Genomic DNA, 11,905 nt, shown 5'->3' with positions numbered 1-11,905 from the left:
TGTAGCCAATTGCAGACCGTGATCGCTCATCCATCCACTGACGTTGCGCATGACCTGGTTTAGCTTGAGCTGTGCTAGCTGGACATTTCTTGCTGTTATGACGGCTGCCACGTCGTCCGCGAAGGCGACAAGGAAGGCGCTCTCCGGCATTTCCGTGCGCAACAGACTGTCATACGTGGCGTTCCAGAGGTCCGGGCCAAGTACAGACCCCTGTGCCGCTCCGCCGGTTATACAATATAATAATATTATTATTACTATTATTATTACTATTATTATTATTATTATTATTATTATTATTATTATTATTATTATATTACAAAAAAACTTCTTGTCCAGCTATAAAAATCAAAATATAAGGTATACTACATTTTACCGATTCTATTTAAACATTGTCCACTGTTTAACGTTGAGTCAATGGCTAAGTTTGCACAATAAAAGCCTCCTACTCCTCACTCGAAATACGTGCTTCCCCGGTATTTCTAACCATTTTTATTAGCTTAGTTAGGCTTTGTGACTTTCATTCTTCAGAGTACGCACGAGACTGCATAAATACATACATACATCTATATGTGCATAGTATATGTTTATGTATGTACGAATCTGCATTTGACATCAACAAAAAGGGTGTTTCATTTCTTAGTATAAACACACACCTTTGAAAAAAAATATGAATACATCAATACAACGCATTCTCCAAGAACTAAGTACAATTATCCCTGAAATTAATTTAGAATGTTGGTGATCGCTTGACCTTTCCCTACTGGAAGAGATTTCTTTCTTTTGGAAAGTATGTAGGAATTGGGAAAATGTCGAAGATTCTGCTTTGCATTCCACGCACTAAGTAAAATGAAACTAGAAGTCAATGTGTTATACAAGGTGACTTCGCATCCTCCTCTTCATTATCAGGAAGGGCTAAGGAAAATAAAATTACAATAATCTATATACTTATTTCTAAAAGGTATTTTTCTGTTACCAAACGACATCGCCTTTAATATTTTATCAAATATAATGAATGAATCTCATTTTGAAGGGGAGAGGCTCACGTACCTGGTCAAATGGTCAATGCACTGTTAATCTGAAGTAATAATTTTGAAGAGGGTTGCCAACTTTTTAAAAATTTAATTATCTACATATATGTATACAACAAAGTTGCTTCCGCAATACCGAGCATAGCTCTAGAATGGATTGTCCTATATGAGCTGTCTTTTTGTTGTGTTTGTCTCTGCCAAAGGAAATCCGAAAAAATTGTATAGGCAATGTTTTTATTTCTTTAATTTTGATCGCTATATTACAGTTGAAAGGGTTGCCCAGGTTCAAAATTGTATCAATGCTAAGCAAATTATGTAGATTAGGTTAGGTTAGAGAGTATTGTACATTATTGCCGGATCCATTTACAGTTGCCGGATTTGAAAACTGAATGATGGAATTTTAATTCAAAATATAAAATCAGCGTTATCATCGGGTTAATTTTCCTCGAAGCGGTTAAATTTTTGTTTCCGTGGGCTAATTTGCTTTCGGGCGAAACCATCGATAAGAAGTCTTAACTTGCGAATATGATTCGATTGCTTCGAAAATGGTTTGAATTCTTCGACATTGTACTTTCAGTGTCCGTAAATCAATCGCCGATCAGAATATAGAGCATTGGCTCACGAGAAAAATACAGCGATTGCGTTGGCTTGGACATGTTGTACGCATGGATGATGACTCTCCGGTGAAAAGATCCTTCGACTTCGCACCCATGGGTGGACAACGAAAGCAAGGGCGCCCACGAACGCAATGGAAGGACCAAGTGCAGAAGGACCTGTCTGCGCCCGGGATAACCAACTGGCGCAAATTCGCGCAGGAGAGAAGCAATTGGAAAAGTTTTTTGGTCTCGGCTCATCTTGGTCCATCTGATGTAATTTGTTAATGCGTAAATTTTTTTTTCGGAGACAACAGGATTGAGTTCTGCCGAAGTTAAAGTCAAATTACTACAGTTAACTGAACCACCAGAACCCCTGAGCTCATAACTTTATGGCGAATTACTAGAGAAAGGGCAATTCTTGATGAATGCCCACAAATGCAACGATTAAGCAGTTAAAGGATTGCACCTCAAATAAGTCTATGTATACTAGATTTATGTGGACAAACGATAATCACTCATTTTGAACTTGCCACCAACTATGCTGTACAGATTCAACACCGAACCAGATCATTGTTTAAGACTGTGAATGGAGAGAAGGAAGTTATTAAAATTTATTTCGTTGACAACTCTGATATCGAAATTGATCACCATTGGGCGATTATCTTTGCTATGAAGCGCCAGACCATTGCAACTTGCCAGAAATTCGTCACGGACACAACGCTTTGGCAATGGAAGATATGCCATCTGAAAACTAAAAGCCCATAATAATAGCGGATAAATGTGCCACTGGTAATCGTTAAGTGAATAGTTAGTGAAAGTGTTGTACCAAAATGTTCCAACAAACAATTAATTTTGAGCGAGACGAAGTTCGCCGGGTACGCTAGTTATAATTAATAATAATGAAGTTAGCCTATGACTGGCTCTATTAATTTTTTAAAAAGCTGGGAAAGCTTGCCGTTCAAGTGGCCGACTGTATTTTAAAACAATGCAAGTAGTTCTGAGTTTGAATTGTAATAGGAATACACATTTAAATTGTGTTAATTTGTCAGAGTAGGGAAAATTTATACAAAAACTAAAGATAATATGCACCTATGTACATATTCCTACACACACTTTATATACTAAACCACCTTGAATTCACTATTCATTCATTCATAGTTAGTTACGAGTAAGAACGTTCGCATGGATTTATATATGTATTATTAACATTTGTACAGGCGATTTCAAATGGAACACCCTTTATCAGTAACCTAGTTAAATGTATTCAACGAACGTCACAGCTTTTAAGCTGGCATCCGCAGCAGTCAAGCACACACTTCCATGCGTTCATACATATATACACATGTTTGTATGCTTCGTGTATACGTATCAGGGATGTTGCGAATATTTTCATTCGCATTCGTTATGCGGATAATTACAGGCTTTTAGCTTCAGGCGCTAAACGGTTAAGTAGTATATCAAGCAAATTGATTGGCCTTCAACAAGTACTGCCAACAGGTCTATTCTGCACGTTACCGAAGATTTTGTAACCGGGAAATTTTATTACCAAAAATTGTTACCAGTTCTTTTCACCGCGATTCTAGGTTCGTTGGTAATGCAGTTAAAATATTCAGCAATTCAGCTATGAAGAATTGTGCAGATTCTGGCAATGCATATTTCACGGGACAATACTTTATTACCAGCTTATGAGATGGTAACGCAATTTACCGGTTACAAGAGTACATAGAATGCGAAAAGGGTTCAAAAATTGACAGGAGCTTTATTTACCGGTTACAAACTTTTTATTACCAGCGCAGAATAGACCTGTAAAAGTCTTATAAGCCACCCAGAAATAATTTTATATTCCTTCAGCGAAAGCGAAGGCTCAATTTAAGGCCTATCTTAATGAAAAACGAGCTTATCCCGGTGAAAATCCTCTCGATTGGTGGAAAACTGAACTAAAATACGACAAATTAAGAGATCTTGCCCGCAAATATTTGAGCGCTCCGCCCCGCCAGCGTTCCAAGTGAGCAATTGTTCAGTGCAGCCGGCCTTACATACGAGCTTCTAAGAAATCGCCTCATGGGAGAAAGGGCAGCAAAATTACTTTTTTTAATATAATATGCCCCTTTCGAACTTTGACTACTAGTTTAAAACACTGTATAGGTTAAGCACTCGTTCAATCTTCTAATAATCATATATGTATTTAATACTTCTATATTGGCAGTAAACTATCTGCGCAGTGAGTTTGGATTCAGCAAACAAAGGGAGATAGTTTTGACGCAAATGTAGCCCTGAAGGAAAGAGTGGTCCAATTGCTCAAAAATATAGTCGTAAGTATAGTAGTTTTGTATCTAGACGAAAGATAGTCCAAAAATTTAAAGCAATGTAATGTAGAACAGGTGAATTGTACTAAAAGTGGTCCGAATGTAATCCATAAGGTATGAGTTTTGTTCTAAAATTGGTTACAATGTCACGCAATAGCGGACAATGTGTTTGATTAACAATTTACTGATATGTAGGCACTTAGTCAACAAATTTTCATATGCGGCGTTGGCATGTAGAGAGAGTATCCGCTTAGAGTTATCTGAAAACCCCGGTTCGAATCGCAGCTGGCGCAAGTTTTATTTTTGTTTTTTTTTCCTCAAAATTGGTCGCAATGTAATTCAGAAGCGGACAATTGGTCCGAGCCAAGGACATTTAACGTTAAATGTAAATAGAATTTTTCATGTTCTTGGACCAAACTTTGGACTACTTACAATCACTTGCAGTCTAGTTTGTGGTGTGCTCTAAGTCTATTCCGAGATCCTACAGGGACGTTTTACGCTAGCGGAGGTTTTTCATTTATTAGGATCTGTGAATATATGTGACGAATATATCCAGGCGAGTTTGACGTATCCTCAGTAGGGTTTGAAGAAAAAATTTGAAGAGTATTATTCTACTTTGAGGTGCTTAAGCCCCTTTGCTGACGATGTTTACTTATATAAACTGAAACTTTATGATGAAGTATTAAATTTTTATTTTAAAGCTACCTGGAAAACCCGTCTTGAAAATTTGTAGAATGATTAGCACTTTATTATTTTGGAATGTTTAATTCAAACATATATTTCCATTTTTCACTGAGTACAAGTTTTCTGACTAACCTAACCAGGTAATAACGAATAAATAACTATAAAGACTCACTCAAAACTGTAGTGATCTTTATATAATATTCGCAATATTTTCATTTGGTTTTTTTGCGCTAATTTTTTTTATAAAATTAGAGCTTATTATCTAAAAAAAGTTCTAAACTTTGTGGAAAATTAAAAACAAATCTTAAAAAAAAAACTATAATTGCAAACCTTTTAGCTAAAATTTCTAGAAATACGCATGTAAAGCTAAATATATTATTTAATTTATCCCCTCTTACTTCACTTAAAAAGCATATGTGCGTCATCTCTACAATTTAATTTGTTATAAAATTCATGAAATTAACGAAAACTCAAAATTCTCTGTAATTTTCCTTTCAGATACCGCGACTGCGATTTGTTTTAATTTCAAGTGTAATTTTTTAGATACGATTACTAGGTTTTCGTTTTCTCTTTTATATGTCTGTACTGTAATGTTTGCTGACTGCCAATATAGAAGTATGACATATATTCTAATAATTTACAACATTTTTAAGTAATAAAAACGATGACTTAAGTTGATTATAGCTTTTTTAATGTTATTCTTAACATTCGCATTGGCATTCGCACATTCGCATTCCGAAAATTCGCATTCGCGAATGTGAAAAATATGACATTCGAAACATCCCTAGTACGTATGCATGTACATATGTATGCATCTTATGAATGGTAGATGGGGGTTTCCTCACACTCGAATTTACTCTGTATACAAAAAGCTTGGAGTTACCATTGACTAATGGACGCCAAAATACTTTTCTCCCTCCTTCTTCACATTTACGTCAGTCGATAATGTAGACGGGAGGCATTCGAAGCTTAAATCTGTAGAAGAGAAGTGACAATGAAAGCACTTGTGCCGTTCTGATTTATTTATTTATGCAATGGCCTTTAGATACAGAGTACATATATAATTACAGTGGAGGGTAAATAATTGGAAACGAAGTGTAACTATATATTTATACCTAATCCGATTTTTAAAGTACAAATAAATTATGTTTTATTTTTTAGTTTTAGTTTTTAATTACCGTAGAACCCGCGCTATTTCTTTGTAGATTTAAGGCCGGTTTTCGATGTTCCGTTAACACAATTCGGAGGCAGAAGCTCCGGTTAAATACGACTGCTTTATCGATCACATGTTATGGACATGATGTCGAAAACGTCCATAACGATGTTTAGCTGGGAGAAAGTGATAACCAGCCATTAAACAACCGGCCCTAAAATTTTTTTTGGGCACAGGAAAATAAGAACGGAGTGGAACGACGCTAGAGCACAAGGAAGTGTACTCCCACCATTATTATGGCTACTAGCGGTCAACAAATTACTAAAGGAATTCTAGGAGAAAGCACCCAAACTAGCGGCGTATGCAAAAGACATAGGAGTAGTAGTAATAACAGGGAATTACCTACTATTATTAACGTAATGAAGAGCGCCCTGAAAGTCATTGACCAATGGCCATCTCGAGACGGGCTAGGAATTAACGCCGACGGTGCTGACATTTACTCTTCACAAGAAGATACAAGGTCTCAGTGTGGAGACCCCCAGAGGCTGGGTAGCATCGAGCTGCTAAAGTATTTTAGAGTAGTATTGGATATTAAGCTGCTGCATGCAAGCAAAAGAACCCTGGGAGTCCCTTGGAGTCTCTCACCTGCCCCCATTGCATTGGTGGTACACAGTAATAGTCAGACGAATGGAGAAGATTCTCCGCCTCGCGGCACTGTGCCTCACGGGAGCGTTGCGGTCTACTGAGCCAATCGCGGGAAACCGTGCTAAGTCCGCAGCTAGATTGATGGTCATAGGGGAGTTCGATTAAAGAACATTTGGGCATAGCTCAATTGGGTCGATAAGCACAGGCAGCACAGATTATTTGGCACCTTGGGAACAAAGGTTTAGCAGAATGATTGATGGGAGTGGGCCCCAACCGTAGATTTATTGACATTTTCAATGAAGGTTAGAATACATGACCAGTGCAGCGTATTTCAATCGGTGATAGGTAATAAGATCAACGGAAATAAGGTTAATTGACTTTATTTTCGACCCTGGTGCGAAATAAAGTCAATTGGCATTATTACCTTTTTAAAAACGAAATTAAATCCATTGACATTATTTCTCTTTCAAACATTAAATTTGCTTAGATTCGCGGCGGCCCGCGTCAGCGCGCCACGCCGCGTACCCCGCGCGAACGGCGCGCACACCACGTCCCGCTATGCCGCGTCCCCCCCTTCCCCGTCTCCCACCGTGCTGTAACACAGGTATATTTATTTTTTGTATACGTTGAAATAAAATTTCATTTAAACATCGAGGGCTTATATTCAATAATAACCTCTATCTGCACACTTTTTACAAAGATGAGATTCTGATATAAAAATCCACCTAAGCTTTAACTGTCATCAGTGATAATAATGCTACTTTATATAACGACAGGTAATAAGTCCCAGATGGTTTCTAAAATCACAAATTAGTTTTTGTGCAAATTGGAGATAGAGGGTATTAATGAATTCAAGCCCTCGATATTTCACATTTTTATGTTTGTAAGTTATTGGAAGCAGGGATGCCAACTTGGCTCAAACCGTGCCATTTGTCCCTATTTTACTTCAAATGGCACTTAATTTTTCAATTTGGCACAATTTCCATTTGAATGAGGAGTCAATGGCTTTATTTCCAAATTTTTGTTGACTTTACTTCGCTTTTAAAAAGGTAATAACATCAATGGACTTTATTTCGCACCAGGGTGGGAAATAAAGTCAATTGACCTTATTTCCGTTGATCTTATTACCTGTCACCAAAAATTCAAGCTCTTTCCTTTCGTTTGGTATATGGGAAGTATTGGTTGATATTTTCTAAGTATGTTGATTTGATTCAAATATATGAGCATAAATCATTTTCCATACAAAATCACTTCATTATCATTTTGTAAACACGTGCATGCGCTGGAAGTGAGAGAAGGAGACAAAAAGTAACAGACGATGCAATAACCCTATAACAGCATATATATGTAAATACATTCATACGTACATATGTTGATTGCAGTTAATGTGGATCTGTTTTTCTTTTAGTAATCCATCAGCCCAATTCTTAATACTCCCGGGGAGTTTGTTCTCACCGGAAAGAAATCCCCCAATAATTAACTCCCAGGAGTAGCATTTTCCCGAAACTGTTTGACACTTTTTTGAGAGCTCAACTCCGCCATTTAGTATAAAAAATCCTCGAGGAATTTTTATTCATGATAGGAGGAAAGGGAAAAGGGAGAAAACTCCCGGGGAGTTTCTATTCAGATTCGGCCTGTATGTATGTATGTACCAGGGTTGTTGCGAATATTGGTGCATTAATTTTAACATTCGCATTCGCAATAATCAATGTGCAGCTTATTCGCAAAAGCGAATGTGGTGCATGTGCACCGATAAAGCGTATATATAAAAAAAAATGGCAAATTGTAGCCAATATTTTTCCCTGTGGTCGTGGGAGTATTTGTATAACAAAACTGGTCAAAGGTCATATTAATCAATTTTGATAAAAATGTCTTTAAACATATGGCCAGTCATACAAGTTCCCACTTGTACTTGACCTTTGACGTACATCAAAGAGAACATATATAACAATATTTTTTTTCTGTGGTTTAAATACCAGCATTTCTTTCTTTATTATGATTTTTTTGGACCAATCTTAAAAAAACTACTAGACACAAAAGAAGAAAGTGTGCACTGTAATTCTTAACCAAATTTTCGTGATTTGCTTTTGATGTCACATATGTATATTCGTTTCAATAATTTCAAATGGGGCTCTTTGGGGAATTAATTTTCGGCAAAAATTTTAAAAACGGTAAATTTGCTTACTTGTCGGGCAATATTTCTTTTATAGGTATATACATTAAATCCTTGGCTAAAAACTTCTATGGTAAAACTGTCCCTTTGCTATTTCAAGTCAAAGAGTTAGCTGCTTCAATAGGGATATCTAGCAGAAACGTTCAACGTCTGGCTATAAAGAATATCGATACTGAAATAATTAAAAAGCTATAAGTCTGACCTTTAATTAGATAAGAATTACGTAACTATCTGAGATTCATATACTTATAAAAAATAACGGGGTGCTTTCTTTTAAATAACAATGTTCTGATCCGATTCGGCTGGCAGCCAAGACTTTGAAAACAGAATTTTGTTCAAAATTTTCATTTCTGGAAAATAATAATTTATTTTTCATATCCACCTACTTGCTCGCTATAAAAATTACTTACAAAAACTAAAATCGAAAAACGCGGATGAAGTTACAGATTCCCCAAATTCTGAAACAGCCAAAGGAATGAGAATAAAGAAATATTTTTTAAAAGCTTTAGAAAAACCTTACACATCTGGTTTGGCTTGTAAGCGCTGTTTAAACAATGATTTCGCCATTATGCTTCTAATTGTTTCTTAAAAATACTTGACATCCGCATTCGCATCCGCGGATGTCTATAATTTCACATTCGCAACATCCCTAGTATGTACATTAGACTACATCACCAAAAAAAGTTGCGGTTTCTCCGCCGGGATTACAAAATTTATTATATTTTAAGACGTCCACCAGAATATTTCGGAAAAATATTAAAATTTAAGTGAGCTGGACCGATTTGAAAATACCNTAAAGAACTTTTTGAAAAAAGTCCCCTCAGATGACAAAAGAGATTAAGCTTAAAAAATCTGCATAAAAATATTTAAAAATCTTTTAAACGGAGTCGTAAGAATGAGATTTTTGATGCTGTTTTTTTACTTTTCTCAAAGATTGATTTACGAAAAACTTGAATAACTGGGCCAAAACCATTCTGATTTAGACTTGTGGGCAGGGTTCGCATTTGCACACACATGCTCTGCTCACACACACGCCAGAAACACATTCAACTTGTACTCACTGCTCATACGCATGTGTGTGCATAAGTGGATAACAAACTCTGCTCACAGAAAAGTGTGTGCTGTTTGTTATTAAGCACATGCACATGTGTGTGAGCCCATTTTTGTACAAATTTCAGCCCATGCACATGCACATAATATATTTTTAAAAGAATTTATTTATTAAACGTTATTTTTTGAAAGACAATTCAATAACAAGTGGGGTGTTGTTTGTTTTTTATATGACAGAAAACATATTAAAAAATTATTTTAAGATTTGAGATAGAAATCGAAGTGTGTAAGTTTCTCTACGCAAAGCACACACATGTGCGTGTGCTTTATATTAATAAAAATAAAGTACACACATGTGCCCGTGCTTTTTACCAAACAGCACACACATGTGATGTGAGCAAGTTCTTAATTTTTTATATGCACAGCACACGTGTGTGAGCGTAAAATGTTACGATGTGCTGCGCATGTGTGTGCAAATACGAACCCTGCTTGTGGGATCTAAGTTGAAAGATATTTTCACACTGTTTTTATTTCTGTCCAAAAAAAGTCATTCGTGTCCCAATATTTTTTTTTTCAAATACCAACACATCTTAATTCAACTTTGAATGACGTTCCTTCATCCTACCTTTCTCTTTCATCCTTTGAATGAGTTTATTAGCAAAGAAATAAAAAGGTAGAGAAAATACCTTTCTAATGACACCTCCTAAGTCTAAATCGGAAGAGTTTAGGTTCAGTTATTCAAGTTTTTGTTATACCAATCTTGGAAAAAAGTTAAAAACAGCATCAAAAATCTCATCATTACGATTCCGTTCAAAATTTTTTTTCATTTTTTTTTAAATATTTTTCTGCAATTTTTTTTTTCCCATTTGAGGAGATTTTTTCAAAAAAAGTCTTTAAGACACTATTTTTATTCATAAAAAACTCTATTTTTAGAGGTATTTTTTTTTTAATCGGTCCAGCTCACTTAAATCTTAATATTTTTCCGAAATATTTTGATGGACGTCTTAAAATATAATAGATTTTATAATTCCAATGGAAAAATAGTAGCGATTTTTTTTTGTATGGGGAGTGATGCAGTCTAATGTACATATGAATGCATAGTACGCGAAAACTTCTTCGTCACATCTGATCTGTACCGTTCGTTCGATTTTACAAAATGAGGTATTAAATTAAAGGGCTTGGCCAGTGGATGTGCAGTAACTTCTTATTTTTGAAAGAAAGTTGCCACCTGATAAAAAACAATTAAATTCAAATTATTTTTAAGTTAAATCAATTATTACACTATGAGTATCGATCGAAAGGTTTTGAAAAGGCTTTACTTCTTAATTATTTGTAGGAAGGTTGCCAGCTGTTTCGAAAAGCAAGTTTGACTTAAATAAAGGCAGAAAATTGAAATGTATATCCTGATATATATGTCAGACGAAAGATGTTGTAGTTTGAAAATATTTTTCAGAGGCTTTCCACCTTGTTACAAAGTTTGATTCAATATAAGCAATAGGCTAAATAAATTACTTCAATATGAACATAAATCAGAAGTGTGATGTAATTCGGAACGATTTTCCGTCATCCCTTGTCAAATTTGGTTTGGAGACAAACCGTGACACTCCGACCCTGTCGGAAACACCAACAACGAAAATGAGAATAAATCAGAAGCTTTATTTCCAAACTGCATGTAGGAGTGTTACCACCTGATTTTATAACTAAATTCAATTGGACTTTAGATTTGTCGGTAGTTAAAATATGTATCAGAATACAAATGTCAGACGAAAAATGTTTAACGGGGCTTTGGTTTAAAAATAATTTGAACAGGCTTGTCATCTGTTTGAAATGTCGAATAAAATTTAATTATATGAAATATTGAATTATTGGCGTCAAACAAGGGAGTATTAAGAAATATTTAGTTTGAGCATTTATAACATTAAAGGGGGTTTCCACCTGTATAAAAATATAAGCTCAAATTATTTAATAAGTCAAATTAATTATTAAAGTACTAGCAGACCCGGCGAACTTCGTCCCGCCCAAAATTTTTATATATTTTATTGAAACTTTTTGGTCCAAGATTTTCACCAACAATTCACGTTTACAATTTTCATAGGCACATTCGTCTGCTAAGATTATGGTTTGGTGGTCATTTGCCGCTTTAAATAACATAAGGAAAGTGTTATATCCGTGAAGAAGTTCTTGAAATTCTCCAGTTGTGCGGCATTTTATAGCACGGTTATTCGCAAAACGAAATAAATTTTTTCCTCTTCACTCCCTGGCGGCAACAA

The sequence above is a fragment of the Rhagoletis zephyria genome, unplaced genomic scaffold, assembly GCF_001687245.7.
Source record: "Rhagoletis zephyria isolate East Lansing unplaced genomic scaffold, Rhagoletis_zephyria_1.1 Rzeph_scaffold_00005, whole genome shotgun sequence".
Taxonomy (NCBI): domain Eukaryota; kingdom Metazoa; phylum Arthropoda; class Insecta; order Diptera; family Tephritidae; genus Rhagoletis; species Rhagoletis zephyria.
The sequence above is the reverse complement of the archived record's forward strand: the minus strand, read 5'-3'. Positions refer to the sequence as shown.